The following is a 19,390-nucleotide window of genomic DNA, read 5'->3' as shown; positions in this document are numbered from 1 at the left end:
TTCAGGACTCCGTTAATCTGAGTGATGCTATTGGAAAAATATTCTGCTAGTCAGACGTAGCAGCCAGGCCGGAGATTTCCCTTTTGTTCTCTAGAATTGTTCCTCTAGATTAAAAGCAAATTTATGCATGGGGTATAATCCTTCTCAAGTTCTAAATCCTCAAAGATACTGAACGCGCTGCCCCAATTTTTCAGAACTTTCCTTTACAATAAAGAGGAATTGTGGTGTTTTTTTTTAAAGTTATAAGATGAATTCAAAGATATATTAGGCCCACTAATTCTACATTGCAGAGTAAGTTATTTTGTGACTTGGCTTGCATTGTTGGATTCCATGCTGGAACGCATAGTCCCACACTTGAGAATTCCAATGTGGAACCATAATAGACTATAGCAGCTTTAAATCTAAAACTGAATGTGTTGATTGTTGCTGCTTTTATATACGAACTGATCGGGGGGGGGGAGGGGGGGAGACTTTTTGGATCAGCCGTGACGTCAGGTCTCCCAAATAACTCAGCATAAAAAAATATTTTACAATATTTATATACAAAGCAGAGTGACTTCTTCTGATGGTAAACAGTTTGCTTTTTCTGGATAATGAATATAGATTTTCTGGATAATTAAATGTAAAATTACAATCTTGAGTAATGCTCTGTAATGACCATGCTGGTAGGTTGGCATTCTAGGCAGCAGGTTTGAATATTTGGTGAAATGCAATTTACTATTTTGAATAGTAGCTTTTTTCTTATTCTTAGGAAGGAGGAGGAAAAACAAATTTAACTTTAGGGAGGAGGATGAAGATGGAGGCAGGATAGAGGAAGAACATCATAAGATTCAGGATAAATGAGCTTGCACTTTCTTGTTCCCTATTTTTCTGTACAGCAAAGCTTTGAGAAACCTCTCTATTCTAGCAATTTGGTCAGTAGATTTGCTGTTGATTTGCAGCTTTAATTGTTGTTGGTTTCACAGTTAGCCAGATGTTTAGACTGGATTTGGCATTTTTATCCACCTATCCAGTCCTTCTCAAGGACCTCCGATAGGCAGATGTTGTTTGATGGTGTTAACGGCATTGTTGCAGGATGGAAACTGTTCTGCTTCCTTTTGCAATTGAATGATGGTGATTTTGTTAACACCAGTGGTGTTCGAGAAGTGCTTCCTGTGTTTTGGGATTGCACTGGTACCTACTAACTATTTTTGTTGTGTCATAACAATGTGAAGTCACAGCTGCCAGTTCTTTAGCTGGTGTTGGCCTTCATACACATCCAGTTCTTCCCAAGAATCTAGGATGTTGTAATGTATTGGCGTACTATATGTGCAGATCGTAAGCAGTGTGGAAATTTTCTCACTGAACAGATTTTCTCAGTACTATGCAGGCTTTTTTTTTTTTTTTTTGCTATGGCACCAAGTGTGCCAATAATCTTTGGGACCACCATAATCCATAATCTTTCAGTTTCAGTTTTCAGATCTTTATGCTTTGTGATCATTAGATCTCGACTTCTTTGTGCTCTATTTTATTATCCTGGGTATTGCCACATCAATTGTTCACACTTTCTTCTTTTCATCCACAGTTACTGTATATCTGGCGCATTGTGATCCAAGATTTTATGTGTCTGTATTCGGAAATCCCAAAGCATTTTAACTTGTTCATTTTCTATTCCTTTTTCAACTCTTACGTTCTCACCAATTTTTCATTGCTGGCACATGATCATTTTCACAGATGTTCAAGTGAATCAGTTTAGCAATTATGTAATGCCATTGTTTATAACCAGTTTGTGCAAGGTTTTGCACAAGCTGAATGTGTGATCTACTTTTTCCCCCTGCCTCTTTGCACAATCTACAATTTGAATCATTTGATGATTTTTCAGAGTTGCCTGGCAGTGAGACGGGTGACATATGAATTTAATAAATAGATATAATTTCAATTATGGCCTTAATTGCATTAGTTCAGTCAGAGTAATCATTTTGCATGCTGGTTGTATGCATTATTTCAGATGATGCTTTGAACATGTGATTATTATTATAATAAAGATTTAGTACACTACTACTATAGTTTGAATTGCTGACTTTAGTGTTGAAACAAATTGTGTTTCTGAAATAATAATGTGTACAGTTGGTAAAACAATACTTTTATATCACTTCATTAAGCTCCATTGGTATGTCATCGTTTTTTGCTACAAATACATTAAAAGAGATTTTGTGCATTTATGCTGTGTGAAATCACTGGCTGTTGTTTTTACGTGCCTTGTTATTTTAAGGCCATAGTTAACCCAATGTCCCTGATGGAGTAAAGTATGTAGCCAGGTCTTTTAGAAGAGACTGCTGTATTCCATTTACAGATGACATTGGACTGGCAGAACTAAAAGCAAATGTTTTTAGTTTAATAAATGTCAGCTTAGATATGTTATCTTCTTCTCTTATATATATATAGATAGATAGATAGATAGATAGATAGATAGATAGATAGATAGATAGATGATTGATAGATAGATAGATGATAGATGATAGATAGATAGATAGATAGATAGATAGATGATAGATAGATAGATGATAGATAGATGATAGATAGATAGATAGATAGATAGATAGATAGATAGATAGATAGATAGATAGATAGATGATAGATATACATATATAAATGGCCGTGTGTGTGTATATATTCCAACATAACTCTGGAACGCCTCGAGCAATTGCAACTTGGTGCACAGATTACTTACCCTCTGGAAACAAATACTGTGGGAGTAAGATACCCCTAACACCCCTCGGTGTTTGTGTTCTGTTAAGAGCCTGATGTACCTTAAAATGGCTTCTACTGTACTGCCTTAAAATGGCTTCTACTCTACAGCACTGTGGAGTTGCCATGTTAATGGCTTCACAGTACACCACAAGGGGGCTCCCTCTGGTAAGGGGGGAAATCCAACATTAGAAATTGCGGTGACATTCATGGAAAGAGGGTTGGGATAAATAAATACCTGGGCAGTGCCGGGTTATCAGCTGGTTGTTAATAAATGTATTTGATGCTTTTTTTTAAAAAAATCATGTTATAGACCACGTCTCTGTTACTTAATTTTTATAAAGTGGTAGGCAGGAGGGAAAAAGGGACTGTAGTACCACATTTTAAACCAGAACATGGGGAGACCACATTTTGATGGTCTCCCCATGTAGAGCACCTTGTAGAGCCCTTTTGGTAATCCTAATTTGGGGGGGGGGGATCCAGGCAAGAGATTTCTTATTCAGGAATAGGGGGGCAGTTGGGGGGACATGTTATATTTGTGCAAGGCCCTCCTCGCCATGGCTATCTCAGGAGTATCTTAAACAGGGTCACCTGTTGGAAATCTGTAGACTTGATAAGAAAAACACCTCCATTTTTGCCTAGACATTGCCATGAAGCAATCTTTTAGAAAGGCTTTTGCCCAGACCAGACATATTTGATTTGCTTCTCGTCCTCCTCTGTGACACTTTAGAGCAGTGGTTCTCAACCTTCCCAATGCCCCGACCCTTTAATACAGTTCCTCATGTTGTGGTGACCCCCAAACATAAAATTGGTGTCTCGATTCCTAAGACCATCGAAAATATGTGTTTTACGATGGTCTTAGGCAACCCCTGTGAAAGGGTTGTTCGACCCCCAAAGGGGTCCTGACCCACAGGTTGAGAACCCCTGCTTTAGAGGTATCTCTTCTCTTGTTTCATTTGCTAGAGTTCCTATGAAAACCGAGGGGATCTCCGAGCTCATTGTTGCTCTCTAATTCCAAGTGATGACTAATGTGTCAGTTGCATCAGACAGATTTCTTCTGAAGCCTGACGGGGGTCCATCAGTGCCTGTAACAGACCAATTGAACAGATCTTGCTTCAAGGAGCAGCCATAGAGAACTCCAGGGCAATCAAAGAGAGATAAGACCTTGACAAGGGACTGATACAAACAGCAATATACAGATCATGCTACTATTGCTGAGGAAAAACTCAGATCACACTTCCATGTGTTGGACCCTCAATGAATTAGATCAGGATCATGGTAGCCATGAACTCCTGGGCCAGTGATGGCTAACCTTTTTGTTGTCATGTACCGAAAGTGTGTGTGTGTGTGTGTGTGTGTGTGTGTGCGCGCGTGCACCCATAATGCAATGTGTTTGTCCTGCCCCCTGTGCATGTGCATGTGACACCCCCACGCTCCCCCTGCACATGCGTGCATGACCCCCCCCCCCGCACCATGATTTTGGCCTAGCAGGCCTTCCTACGGCCTTCTGGGAGTAAAAACGGGCTGCGGGAGGGGCATGCACTGCACCGCTCCCCCCCGTCCCCACGTGTATGTGTGCGTCTCTCACATGCACCCCGCATCCCATGCATGTGCAGCAGAGCCCCGAAAATCATCTGGCTGGCAGGAGATGCGCGCACATGCGCGGTGGAGCTGTGCTGGGGTGACAGCTTGCGTGCCCGCAGAGAGGGCTCTGCATGCCACGAGTTTGCCATCACGGTCCTAGGCCATCTCTGACTCCACACCCCCAAAAGGCAGGTTGATGTGTCCCAGTACACAATGTAGCCGCAAGGTCAGAGAGGCCAGCCAGGGAAGCAGCCATACATCAGGCAGAGCGTGGCACCCCCCCCTCCTCCCACTCCTTAGACCCAGCTTCACAAACAGGATCTCCGGTTATCTGTGAGTCAGCATCTCTGAAAGTCACCAGAGCCTCCCAAATAACACTCCTCCACTGAATTGAATAAACTGCTAGTATCTTGAGCTATTTATAAGACTGATACAAGAATTCTGATTAAGTTTTGGACTCAAAGCATTGTGCTATTGACATCTGCTTAGGAACAATACCAAGATAGGTGGCAGTTAATTTTAAGGCGATCTGGTCTGAAAGAAATTAGCATGAGTTGGTTAAAGGCAGGGGTGTCCAAACTTGGGAACTTTAAGACTTGTGGACTTCAACTCCCAGAATTCCCCAGCCAGCATGGCTGGCTGGGGAATTCTGGGAGTTGAAGTCCACAAGTCTTAAAGTTCCCAAGTTTGGACACCCCTGGTTAAAGGAGTCAGGAGTCACACGCCCTGTTAGTTTTGTAGCAAAAAACGGTATTCAGAAAAAAATAATAGAGCTTTAAAAGTAAGTCAATTAGGTCTAATGCCACCAGGCCCTTCCCTTTTGTGAGACGATGTGCGGTTGCATTAGAGAGGCCTGTACAATAACACTGCTTGGGCAAAACTCCAAAGCTCTCAAAATGAACAATATTTACATAAGTTGAACCGGCCTCCTTTTGGAGAGCTAGCAGGAAATCCAAAGACTGCTGAGTGGTCAGCAAAAGATAAAAACAGACAAGACTTGGGCTGCTGGGGACTCCCTTGTACTGCTGGATGCAAACTTAAGCAATGACCGACTGGAACTTTCCTGCATTCGTGGATTCAAAATAGAAAGAGACGTGCCTGCTCTCAATTTATGCTGACTCAGTGGTGTGGTGGTGTCAGGAACACCGAGAATATGTTGAACCCTCAAACCATTACATGTAGTTGCTTTCCATAGAAACGACATATGTAGCATTCTGTTCTATAGTTTATGGGTCGACTTTGTCTTTTCTTTTTGAAGGATTGGTAATAAAAATATATATTGTTCCCTTCGCAGTCCAACCCCTCCGCATTCATTTAATTTTGTATATTAACTTTCCCACTGAGGACAGCCTTTCTAAATGATTAATGCAGTTTTGACAACTTCATGGAACCGCTAGGCGAGAGACATCTGATCCCTTATTTATTGCATCCTTTTTTTAGTCCCCCCCCTCTCTATCTTTCCCTCTGTTTTTCCTCTCTTCCTCCTTCTCATCCCTGCTGTTGCTTTAGGAGAAGGGGAGGATGGGAAACTCAAGCACATTTGTTACCAATTAAGCGGCAAGTACATTCTCAAAACGTAGTAGGTCTCACGAGTGGTGTGTTGTGTGTGTTGTGTATGTGTGTGTGTTTTGTTTTTGTTATGTTAGTGGGTAACTCTGTAAATGGAAAAGAAAATCATCACCCCTAATCTTATGTGACTCAGACTGGCACGGCCGTTTTTTGTTTCAATAAGCCAGTTAAGCAATTAGGCACCCTGGGGAATGGGTTATTATGAACTAATCATTCCCCTGAGTTCAGGAAGGTATGAAATATAGCCAGTATACGAGTGCTTGACATCTTCCAAGTGTGGTATAATCCCTTAGAACCAAGCCACATTCTTCTGAACCGCCCTACTACTATTTTAAAGCCCTTTACTCCTCAAGAAAGGAAATTTAACAAATTTCTTTTAGATCAGGATCTCTAAAACTCCGGAGCTATCTGCAGAATTGTCTCAATTTGACATAAGGAATGTGGAAAGGATCTCTTTGTACAGGAACAGCTGAGTTACTCTGGGGTGGCAAACAATCAGAGGGAATCTGGCAGTACATTTTCTAACTAACCCATCCTGTTAAGAGGCATCCGTTTCCAAGAGTTGCAACTTACTTCTTCATATGTTATCAGATGTCTTCTGATATATACACACACACACACACACACACACACACACATAAATGCAGGTGATCCTCAACTTACAACAGTTCTTTTAGTGACTGTTCAAAGTTACAACGGCAGTGGAAAAATGACTTACAGTCATTTTTCACTCCAATGGCCATTGCAGCATCCACACTGTCATGTGATTGACATTCATATGCTTGACAACTGTTTCATATTTATGACGGTTGCAGTGTTCTGGGGTCATGATCACCTTTTGCAACTTTCTGACAAGTGAAATCAATGGGAAAGCCAGGTTCACTTAACGATGTTGCTAATTTAACAACTGCAGCGATTCACTTAACAAATGTGGCAAGAAAGGTCATAAAATGGGGCAAAACCCACTTAACAAATGTCTCACTAAGCAGCATAAATTTCAAGCTCAGTTGTGGTCGTACGTCAAGGACCACCTGTACAAGTAAAAGGCAGTGATAAATGAGAAGAAAGGTCCTTAAAGGTATTACCTCTGTCAAACCAATTGAAATACTACAACATTTCTCCAAGCTTGGAACTCAAAAGCTTGCAGCAATTTTGTACAATTACAGTTGACCTAACAAAAGTATTGCCTTTTGCCAGTTTTATTTACTGTTGCTGGTTCTTGGATCTGCCTCATTTGAGGAATATAGTCTGGAAATCATTTGAGCAACATTATTTGCTTAGCTACCTAAAAATGTAGTGCTGAGGCTAGGAATTCCAGAAGATCATCAAAAGGAGGGTTTTGCTTTCTCTGTTCTCTGCTCTCCCCCACCTCCAGTGCCTTTATTTATATTCAGAGATCCTTGAGTAAAGTGTTTCCAAGTAAGTAAAATAGGAATTTGCCTTCTACCACAAATATGGATCTGTGCTGGAGTTCAAATCATACACTGGAGCAGGAGCTTACTCGTTGTTTCTTGTTTCTTAATTTAGACATTGATCCTATGAAATTTGACTGCTGGCTTCAGTTTAATACTCAGCTGGTATGTTGTGCCACCTGTTTGCAGTGATTAAGATTCACCAAGTACTTCACGATGTCATAGTGAGCACTTGGAGATGATGGCTTCATTTTTCTTCCACATCTTCTCCTGGTTAGCACCTTGTAAAGCCAGTCTCCCCCCCCCCCCACAAAAAAAAATGTTTAAAAATGCCCAGAAAGATTTTTACCACATCTTGAGTCTACCTATTCTGTTTGGGTTTGGCCCCCTTTTGGCTTCAAATAAAAAATGCAAGCTATAACGAAACAAACCTGAATTGAATTTTCCAAAGTTCATTTGCACCATTTTCTAAAAAAAATATACCTGGGTGAGTGTTTTTACTTGAAAAGCCAGCTTTTAAACAGTTTTTTTTCTACAAATAATGATTTAATTTTTAATAGCACTCTCAAAAAAAAAAAAAACCAATGCATTGGGACTTATTTCAATGAATTGAGGATATTTCTAGGTAATATTTTACATGCTGTAAAGCCTGTGTCTCTGAGAAAAAAGTGGCACAAAAGTTCATATAATTAAGAATTTACCTTTTAATGTTGAACTTTTTTTTTAAAAAGAAAAGAATTGAAAGAATAGTCCCTGGCTTCCCAAAATTGCTTATAGTAGAAGAAAGCTACTTCTCAAAGTCTCAGATATGATGGGAATTACCGACACAACTGAGGTAGCAGGTTAAGGAAGACTGGAATATGCCTTGTTATACACACTGAGACACACTAAGATTGTAGGAGTAGATTAACTGAATTGAACAATCAGGCTAGGGAAACAATATGTTGCATTCCTGTTTGTTCAGCATGTATTGTATTAGGTACAGGTACCATAAAAGTGCCAGCTTTGTTTATGTCTCTTTCAAAGTAGAAGTCTGTAACTTAACTCACTTCCTGTGGAGAGAGTCTTCCTTTCTGAGGATGCTTTCTCCCATATTACCTGCCTATGGTTGTACAGTGGTAGCTTGGTACTCAACTGCTATGAAACTCATTGAATTTGGTACTCAATGCATTTTGATTTGAAAAAAATTGTCCTGGTACTTATTGTTTGTTTAGTATCCAATGCACAAGCTAGAACTTGTCATTGTCAGTGCCTTGTGACTCACTACATTATTCTATATTGGAAAAAAAATGTTTGGTACTCATAGTTTTGCTGCTGATCATGCCTCGCAGAACCAAATAACGATGGGTTCCGAGGTATCAATGTAACAGGAGACTAATAGAATTAGTGAGTAGACTGAACTCATGGTCTTCCGCTTCAAACAAAGGCTGGAACTATGCCTTCTGTACACTGTGTAGCATGAGTGATCTGTGCTCAGCCTTCAGGCAATCCCACTTCCCCAGTTTACTCAGGTTAATCATCCTTAGAACTGTGCCAGCTTTCTGAAATCCTGAGAAGTCCAGTGCAACCATGAAGATCTCACAAGCACACTAATTCAGCTCTCCAATTCAGCATGGAATTGTCCCTGGCTTTGAAGCATAAGGCCTGTGTTCCAAGTACTCGTTCCAAGTATTTCTCACTAAATTAATATTAAGAAAGAGTGCAATAATTTTGTGGATCTGGAAATGAGCCTCATTTAAGTTAATGACTTTTATTGCAAGGGGATGCATTTTGTAGTGATGCGTGGTTAGGCTGTGGCCAACACCGCAACTGTGTATGTGCAATGTGTAATGGGCAATCACACATTTGACCCTTTTTCATACTCTTGGGAACGGAGACAGGATGAGTGGCAATTTCCCATCTTAATGAGTTGTCGTTTTGCTCTTTCGGAGACCAGGATGTTAGCCTGGCTTACAAGAAATAGAAGGCATCTTGATAATTTATTCAGCTAATTAAAAGCAAATAAAGCTGTGCATATATCTTGCTGGTATCTTAAACTCTTTTCCCAGTGAAACTCATCTTCAAAAGGTGGGAGACGTCTGCAATAAGAGACAGCAGACTGGATCACTGTATTTGTTGGAAGTGTGATGTCAGGGAGCTGAAGACAAAATGATGTGGATGATAAGAGGGTGGGAGGGGGGAAAAGTTGGAGAGGCATTTGTTTAGGAGACGCCTAGTCACTGAAGCCGTCCAAGCAAAGAAACCCCCAGGGATAAAACAGCTGAAAATAAGAGGGTCTGTTTTGCTCTTGACTTGAGAGGAGTGGCGCACTATAATAAATGACTGTGTGGCAGCTGTCTCCCAGCTTTGTCCCTTAATCCCGTCAGTAAGAGCAGCCAGGATTGCAAATGCTGCTTTCAAGCAGAATTCATTGGGTTGGGGAGGGAAGGGGAAGAAGAGGAGGTAGTGAGATGATGACTTTCATATGATCAGCAGGTTTATGTCGTGAAATTCTTTGGTTATTTTGAAAGTTTCACAGGGTTTTTCCTCAGCCTCCGTTAAAAGGAAAAACACCGAGAATTAAATTTTCCCACATTTTAAATTGCTTTTTTTTCTTTTTTCAAAAAAGTCAACATCCGTGTCACTGAAAGATAGATGTGATGGGGAGGATTTTAAAAAGCCATAATCCTAGATTAGGCCCTTTTTTTCTTAAAGCAAATGTTAGTTGGGAATGGCTTGATTTTAAGACATAATGAGGTTTATTAATTTCTTCTTAATGAGCTGCTACTCATTTAAACAAGCCAATCTTGTTTCAGAGACATCCCTTTAACTAAGATGGAATACCAACAAATTGTTATTATTGATGCTGCTGTTTCTTGTTTTTCATCCCCAGGTATTTTCTATTTAGAACCTGTAAGGGTGTTGTTTACTTTCCTTGCATTAGATGCTAGAGATAAAGCCTCCCTCGGGTTTATTTGTTCGTTTGTTTATTTAATTTATATAGCATGATGTAACTCTGGGCTGTGTACACAATTAAAACAAACACTAAACAACCAGTATAATTTATCCAGTTAAAAAAATAAATAAAAACCATACTAACAAAAATAGACAGGGAAGAATAAAGTCAAACTTATACCAGCCATTTGATGGACTCCATGCTTTTTGATAGCAAAACCAAGTTTCGAGGGACTTCTGGAGAGGCAATAGGGTTGGGGGGGGCAACTTCACCTTGGAGGAGATGAGACTCCAAAGGGAGGGGGGCCATGGCAGAAAAGGCTTTCCTCCTTGGTCCTGCCAAGTGAAGCTCTTTGGCTGATGGAACCTCTTGCAGGACCTGATGGGATAGGTGGGTGTAATTGGGGCAAAGTGGTCCCTCAAATAACCTAGCCCAAGTAATAGTGATCATACAGTGTAGTCCTTGGCTTACAACAGTTTGTTTAGTGACTTCATTTTTAGAACGACATAGAAAACAGTGACTTATGACTGTTTTTCACAGTTCCAACTTTTACAGCATCCCCATGACCATGTGATCAAAATTCAGAGGCTCGGCAATTGATTTATATTTGTGACACATCGCAGTGTCCCCGGGTCCTGTGATCTTTTTTTGGTGACTTTCTGACAAGGGGAAGACAGGTTCACTTAACAACTGGTTTACTAGCTCATCAGCTGCAGTGGTTCACTTAATAACTATGGCAAGAAAAGTAGTAAAATGGGGCAAAACTCACTTAACAACAGAAATGTTGGGCTCAATTGAGGCTGTATGTCGAGGGCTACCTGTAACATGGAAATCATTTGCTACTTTCGTCTTCTGCAGTTGTTTTCCACATTTCTTAGTTTTTTGGAGATCAGTCGGCATTTGCTAATGGGCTACCAACTCTTTTGACTCTGATATATTTGTCTTGTTTATTGTGATGAATTTCTAAATTTGTATGAGGGAAACAAAGCATAGTAGAACTAGAGTGGGAATTCGAGTATCAACTAAAAGGCAACTGTTGTACTCTTCTTATTAAATGCCAAAACACACATATTTTAAAAAGAGGATGAAAATGCCCTGAAGGATGCTGGGCTTCATAACTGAAAGCCTCGAGTTCATGTGCTGTCTCTCCTTTCGATTTAGGGAAGCTTCACTTTCTCTTTTATTCCAGTCTCAGTCCCATATTTGTTTTTGGAGTGACTCAAAAATTGGATCACTGACTATTGCCACATGAATAGCTTTGTGGTTAGCCATTGGTCACTTGATTTGTATTTGGATGCTATTTGTAGTTCCTGGGTCGGGGAGATTTTATTTTGGGGGGGAGTGATGAGGTTTATGTATTGTTAATGAGCTTAAAGAGGCTTTTGATGGGGAGTCTGGAGAAAATCACAAGTTAGAACAGCATGCAGACAACATTAGAAGCAGCCTTGTTGCTTTCTCTTTGGGGATCCCTGAAAAGATTTTCAGCAGAAAGATTTGTGGTTGAAAAGATAGGCAAAAAGATAGTTAAAGGTCATATAAGCAGTGGAAAAAAAAGTGAGCATTGATTGGTTAACTCATTGTTGTTGGTGTGTAAGTGGCTGCGTAAATGTGCTCCTTCCATGTTGCTTCAGTATGTAATTGTGGAGGAAAGCATCTTTGGTTGGGAAGGTCAAACCTTCCTCCCCTTGCTTGCCAGGCTCCTAAGCCAGGGATGGGAAGGGAGATTCCCTGCCTTTCTCCTAGTTAACAGGTGCAAGGAGCAAATGTCCAGAGAGATTTCTGACATCACTGAATTGCAGCTTTTCCTTCATCAGGGCATTACGGCTTCTTCAGTTTCCACTGGGACTTAGTAAGAATAGCCAGGCTGATCGTTCCTTGGCTGTCCATGGTGTTCCAGATCTTGGCATTTGCATGACCAATTGATGGTCAAACTGGGACGTGAAAGCCATGAATATGGCAGGGGCTGTCATTACATGCCCCGTGGCAGCCCCAGTTTGTGCACAGTTGGGGTACAGTGTTTTTAAAACTATATAACTATAAGAATTAAACTTGTGATACCACCGTTAGGGTTCTCCCTCATCCTGCTGTTGTGTTCCCTATTCTGTAGTCTGGCTACTTTCCTTCTATAATTATCTGAATTATTTCAAAGTTGGTTCATCTATCACAGAAAGATTACATCCTTATTTCAAATCTGTACATTCGATACAGAGATTATTTTCAGGCACAGAAGCTTTTGGTCCGTTTTCCTTTTCTAATTTCAAAGTTTGCTAAACTATTTTTGGACCTTGATTGCTCAAATGCCACATTGCAAGTATAAACACTGCAGTGAATATATTTTTTCCCGTCTATATATCCTAGCTAATGCTAGAAAATGCTATTATGAAGATTCTGACTTAGCTTATTTTGTGGATAAGCTCTCTGTAAGTTCTGTGCAGTGTAGATATATAATATGCTCTCTCTCTCCCTCTCCCCCCCTCTCTCACACACAATGTTAACATTCACTATCCTGATAGCTTTTGGTACATATGCTCCTATTATTGTTGAATGATCTCAGGATGAAAAATTAGCTATTTAAACATTGTAACCTTCAACAGTCCCGTAAAGAAAATTTGGCTAGAGACACCTGTTGATTTGTATCTTTCCTTCATTTTCTTGTTTTTTTTGGCTTTAGTCTCTTTTTTTACTTCTCCTGCTACTGGTCATTAGTTGAGTACCTGAAACAGCTGCAATCCTCCCCTTGCTGTGCACTTTTTTGGGGGGGGGGTTGGTATTGCAAACTTCAAGAGGTCCTGATGCAAGTTGTAGATAAATTCAGGTGGGTTTGAAGTGAGAAAGAGAAACTCTGCAATAGTGATAAAGAATAAACCGTTAAGGAATCTGTTCTGGATTAGCATTTTTGACATCAGATCTAGCTACTGGGAAAAATACCATTATGTAAACAACAACACAAAATAGATTGGCTTCAGGATAGTAAGCAAATGTTGCAAAGGAGCAATGGCAAAAAGTTGCAAATACTTTATGCAGTAATATGGAAGCTGAGTTGAAGATGTTAAGGCCCAAGTCCAGCCCAGATTTATCCTCTCAAAAGCAAAAAAAGGCTGCATATTGGTTTTTGCTTCAGAAAACCAGGAAGCCTTAGAATTAAATCCTAAAATGGTGTGTTCACTAAAAGCCTTAGTAAAGCATCTAAACATTTGTAAGCCAACTTAATCTAAGGAATTGTTTCTTTTCAAAGAAAAAGGCAACGGCAGTGTTTTGCCTCAAAGTTAAAGAGGATAAGTCTCCATGAGGTTACACCAAAGGAACAATATAATGTGTAAGGAGAGCAAGTTCTTTTATATGTCCCCATTAATTGCTTCTAGTCTGGAGTGAAAAGGACTGGGAGAAGAGTGTTTGACTTTGATAAGTTGTTGCCTGAAGTAATGGTGTGTGTATTTGAAATTCTAGTGCTGTTCTAACTTGTGCAGTCCATGATGCTGCTAGCAACCCTACAAACTATCTCCTTTTGAAGACCTTGGTTTCTAGTTTGCCTGGACATGTTCTTAAAAGCAGGATGAAATAGGCCAAACCCTTGTTTTCTGGCATTGTCTTAGCAGATAAAGATAAGTCTGACAGCTGATTGAACAATATAGGCTGTGAAGCAACATGTTGAGTGGAAGCAGCGTTCCTTTATTGGACTCAAGGGAAGGAAACTGATACTCTGATAATTGGACTGCCGTTGCATATATAAGGTCTAAATGTTCATTTTTTATCACTTTGATTATGGGATCATTGGTAGTAGAACTCCTTTTGTTTTGGAAACAATACAGTGTTCTCTTCAAATGTATTGGGCTACAATTTCTATTCTACGGATGAGGAAATCAATAGTTTTATCATTTTACTTAGAATTTCCAATTGAAAAAAAAAAGGCTAATTTATTTATTTTTAAATCTCCAGCATTCAGTCAGGTTAATGTCATCAAGAAATGGAATGTAGGCTGACACTGTGCATCAGAAATATTCATCGATTCAGGAGCTACTTTGAGGGGATGGCATAAAATGGTTCAAAAGGAATACACCAATACTGTTTTTCTTCAAAATCATTAAGAACAGGGATGTGATACTATCTTTTGCCTATCTCTTTCAAGGCATGTGCTGAAATTTTTGGAAATGTATAATGAAGATACGAAAATTTCTGAATTTCAGAGGTGCAGTGTGGGGGTGTAACGTGTAAAGCCTCTTATTGTCCAAATTACTGGTGAATTTAAATTGTCAGTAACAAATATTTTGCATGTTTTGCTTCTACTCTTCTGATACAAAAATGATGCACCCAGTACCAGGCACTAATATTTCACAATCTTGGGGGGGGGCGGGGGGGGGGCTTAGATTATCAAGTTTTGTTTTCCATCACATTGTGGGTCTGCCCCAAGGGCTGTAAGCTGTTCAGTTTTCTCTAGATATTTGTAGTGCTTGTATATTACATCCTTATATGGGTATAAGCTTTACAAATTGCTATTGTAGATTTCAAAGTATGAACTCTGATGTAACTGATTTTTTGGGGGGGATAATAGAAAAACAAATAAAAAACATTATGTGTGGTTCTGAGGCAGGTGTCAGCTTCCTGCGAGCTTTATTCTGAGAATTTTGCCAATGCTAAATTAAAACAAATCAATTTAATTTTCCTACAAGTCTGAAGGAAAATGGCCTGTGTACTAAAAATACATATATCAAGTCATCCATTGACAAAGAAGTGGCAGACATGTAATACAATTAAAAAAAACAGCTGTGGAAGACCCTTATCTTTTTCATTTTCTCTTTTCTAGGCAGTTTTTGTACTAATCCTTCATTTGTGCTGACATCATCAGGACTCAGATTACATCAACAACTCAGAATTCACATTTTAAAGGTTAGTTTGGACCAACATGGCTTCTTCCTCATCTCCCCTCTGCCCACCTCCCCCACCCCTTTTCTATTTTTCTTTTTGGGTTGAAGTGCCTGTATCACTGCCTGACGTTATCCTTAATCCTGAGAGATCAGCAGAATGTGGAAGCAACCCAGGCTGTTGTGTGATTGCTGCTTGGATTCAGGTGGGAAGGGAGAGACTTGACTTGTACGTTGGGAAAGGAAGTCTATTTTGGGGCTGCCAGGGATCACCAAAGACACAAATAGAGAAGAGAAGGGATTGGGAATGTGTGTGAATGGATGGAGAAGCGATTTCCATGGATTAACTTGTAAAGCAACATGATTAAGCAAGATACATGAAAACACACATAATTGCCAGCTAGTATATGGTGAGAGATAGCCCCAATACTAGATGGAAGAATTCAAACCTATATTGGGGTGGGTGGGGGGTTCTATGGTAATTAGCCGCGACCAACTCACCATAGGTCAACTCTGCGGGTTACAACAATTCGTTTAGTGACCATTCATAGTTACAATGGTACTGAAAAAAGTGACTTATGACCATTTTTCACACTTACGACCTTTCCAATATCGCCCCCCCCCCCATGGTCAGATGATCAAAATTTAGGCGTTTGGCAACCGACTCATATTTTCCCGGCAACAGCGATCACCTTCTGACAGACAAAGTCAATGGGAAAGCCAGCTTCACTTAACAACTGTGTCACTAATTTAAAAATTGCGAAGATTCACTTAATAACTGTGACAAGAAAGGTCATAAAATGGGAGCAAAACTCAATTAACAATTGTCTCACTTAGCAACAGAAACTTTGGGCTCAATTGTGGTCGTAAATTGAGGACTACCTGTACATTCTTCAAGGAGTAGGTTCACTTCCAACTCATGTATAGCTGTGAAGATTTTTATGTATAATGGGGGGTAGTGGAATTTTCCCGTTTGCACACACTTTCCCTCTTTGGCCAACAGTACCTTGGCTATTGCCAGGATCAGGCAGATGGGGGGAGGGCTTGTAGACTACAATGGATGCTCTTCTCTCTTTTACCAAAAGTCAACATTTGCTCATGAACACTTATTTACATACCACCTTTCCATTGACTGTGAACAGAATTCAGCGACTGGTTTTCCTACAGTTTTTTTTTTTAATCGGGTGGGAAGAAGTGGTAGAAGTGTAGAACAAATGGTAGCAAAATTGTTTGTGAGAAAAAGCGCTTTGCTCAGGGTTTTCTTGGGTTCCTGATATTGTACACCAGGCGTCTCTCTCTTCCCTCCACTGGTTTGAAGTTGGTTGAATAATAATGTTCATAGATTATCCAAATCAGCAAACATAAAAGAATTTCAGGAGAAGATGCAATATGGTTCAATGTACAATTTGGTTTATGCAAACATATGGAAGCAATAAAAAGAAATAACCCAAACTATTTCAGTTGCACTGATTGGCTCGTGATGTGTGAGGCAAAATAGTATGCTGAGAATGCTAGGTGCTGATCAGATAAAAATGATACATAAACACAGGTAATCCTTGACTTACAGTCGTTCACTTATTGACCATCCAAAGTTACAACTGCACTGAAAAAAGTGACTTATGGCCGTTTTTCACCTGACCGTTGCAATATCCCCATAGTCACATGATCAAAATTAAAACGCTTGGCCACTGATTCATATTTATGACCGCTGCAGTGTCCCGGGGTCATGTGATCACCGTTTGTAACCTGACAAGCAAAGTCAATGGGAAAGCCAGCTTCACTTAACAACTGTGTTATTAACTTATCAACCACAGGGGTTCACTTAACAATTGTGGCAAGAAAAGTTGTACAATGGGACAAAATTCACTTAATATCTGTCTCACTTAGTAACATAAATTTTGGGCTCTGTTGTGGTTGTAAGTCAAAGACCACATTTACATAAATCATAAATACATTAATCAAATACATAAATACATTTTTTTTTATTTCAAAAAAGGAAGGGAACATGCATTTGCTCTTTAGAAGCAAATCAAAACATAATATATCCCACACACAAGATATTATCAAGATGTTGAATTATATGTTCAATATGAAATTGTTTACTTATTCCCTTCTGGAAATACTTAATTTCAGCTGGCAAAAAAGGTTATTCTTGTGTCTGAAGTCTAGAGCCTAGAAAGCAAACATAAGATATGGTGTGAATTTGTATGACAGTTAATTCATTTCTCTGTGCTTCTTTTTTTTCAAAGATAATTGCTGGAATAGCAATAGTGTTAGTCCAGCAGTGTCAATTCCACACTTTTCTAACCTGTATCACATCATCACCATTCAACATCCAACATGGCTGTTTATGTTTAACTAAATGTACCTTATATACAGTATGATAAGGAATAGGAACCTGGCAATGGGCTTCCAATCGGTTGCAATATTGAATGAAAATATTGATTGCACTAAGATGTGTAGCCAGATTCTCTGCTTCTTTATGACCAAGTGAATTAAACAGGACTTGAAGGAAAGACACGCATGAACAGACAAATAAGGATTGCAGCAAAGAACTCGATCACGATACCACAAGTGTTGTAAAAGAATGAATGGTCACGCTTTGGTCTCACTTCTCAAGCATTGAGAAAATCTGCATGTCTTTGTATTGTAATGATTTTAGTCACAGATCTTGGCAGGTTCGTACATTGCTAAGTAAGTAAGAAAAGTTTGTAGGAGAACACACACACACACACACACACACACATTCACACATACAGATTGATGTCACATGGTTTGATTAGATTCACATATTACTCTAAGTTAAAATCTGGTTTGTAAAAGTTGATTTATAGTTTAGTATTTGGGAAAATAAGCCAAACAATAGTTTAATCTGTGAACCTAGCCAATTAATACAGTATTAATATTGTTACATAACCAGGTACATGTTAATTGCTATTAATAGGCCAGTTTGTTCTAGTGATTAATGCACTAGACTGGAAACCAGGAAACTGTGTGTTCTGTGAATCAATCTCTCTGTCTCTCTCTGTCTCCGTGTATCTATCTATCTATCTATCTATCTATCTATCTATCTATCTATCTATCTATCTATCTATCTATCTATCTATCTATCTATCATCCACACACACACACACACACACACACACACACACACACACACACACGGTGTTCAGTTAGGTAATTACCTCTTTCCTCAGTTTCCCCCCCCCCAAAATCCCAACAGAGAAAACAAATTTAGCAAGTTTCTTCCTGTTGAGACTGAATGAAAAACAGCAAGCTTTGGTTTAATCTTGTTTCTTCTTTTTTGCATTGTTGTTCTTTAAATCATGTCACATGGGAAGGCCTTTTTTCATGGTATTTCGGCTGACCACTCTGACGTTGCCTCTGAGCTGGCCTTTATCAAAAGCCCACTAATTTGTTTGCTGTTGGTAGCGTCTAGTAGTCTATTTATATGTGTTAATGCTTTTGAGTCTTGCAGCTATTGCCTGCTCTTTTTCTTGGAGAGCCTGGATCCAAATGGAAGGGAAGGGGGCATTCCTGTGAACTTTAACCTGTGATAATGTTTCCCTTTTTTACCCTTCATCTAAACAGGCCCAATTTTTGACAGTGCAACTGGCCAGTTGGTGTGTAGCTTTCATTAAAACTACATCAATGTCCTGGGAACTCGCTCCTTGAGGGCAAAGATCATTTTCCTCAGGGAAGCATTTCATGAGAATGTGGCCATAAAAAATTAAGTTTCTGCTGCATTGTTAGTCTTCTGTTGACATTCTAACTGGCAGAAGATGCCATTGGAGGTGTGGAGACTTTAAGAGGCAGCTGAGCTTAACATTTCTGTGAGACAGCCCAGTGTCTCCAAAAGATGTGCGAAAAATGCTGCATTTTCTTGAAAGCAAACTAAATTGTAGTTTTACAAAAAGCTATATTTGTTCTTAGGAAAACATCTAAGCAGCTGTTGTAAGGAGTATTCACTGTCCAATTTCCAGTGCTTTTTTTTGAATAATTTTATTGGTTTTTAAACATTTATGGGGAAAGGTAAAAGGGTACATAGAAAATTTTGGCAGCTCCCGTGCTAGTGGTAGAAATCCCTCCAAATCTCACAATTTTTACAATGTTAACGACAACGTATAAAAGAGCAGCAAAAACAGAATCTTGTTCTACATTATATCAACCATGTGTTCAATCATCTTTTTTTTCGCTTTTTAGTATATCAACAATTACAATAATATTTCAAATGCATTTATTTTTGTGACCTGAGCCTTTTCGATATTGCTCCCTCCTCCCTGTCCCCAGATGGAGCCACAGCC

General features: G+C 39.5%; 1 protein-coding gene across 14 annotated transcripts in view; it reads left to right on the top strand.

Moving 5' to 3' along the window:
* RREB1 (ras responsive element binding protein 1) overlaps window positions 1-19,390 on the top strand; it is a 190,858-nt gene that overhangs the window by 75,368 nt on the left and 96,100 nt on the right. For 13 of the 14 annotated variants that reach the window (XM_081951887.1, XM_081951886.1, XM_081951888.1 and 10 more), the window contains one exon: window positions 15,029-15,111. The exons of the other annotated variant lie outside the window; for it this stretch is intronic. The gene's annotated coding sequence lies outside the window, so the exon portion shown is untranslated. The remainder of the gene's footprint in view (window positions 1-15,028; window positions 15,112-19,390) is intronic. 14 annotated transcript variants of the gene reach the window in all.

The sequence above is a fragment of the Natrix helvetica genome (assembly GCF_964273705.1).
Source record: "Natrix helvetica genome assembly, chromosome: 4".
Lineage (NCBI taxonomy): Eukaryota > Metazoa > Chordata > Lepidosauria > Squamata > Natricidae > Natrix > Natrix helvetica.
This window is presented reverse-complemented; position numbering and strand designations above follow the sequence as displayed.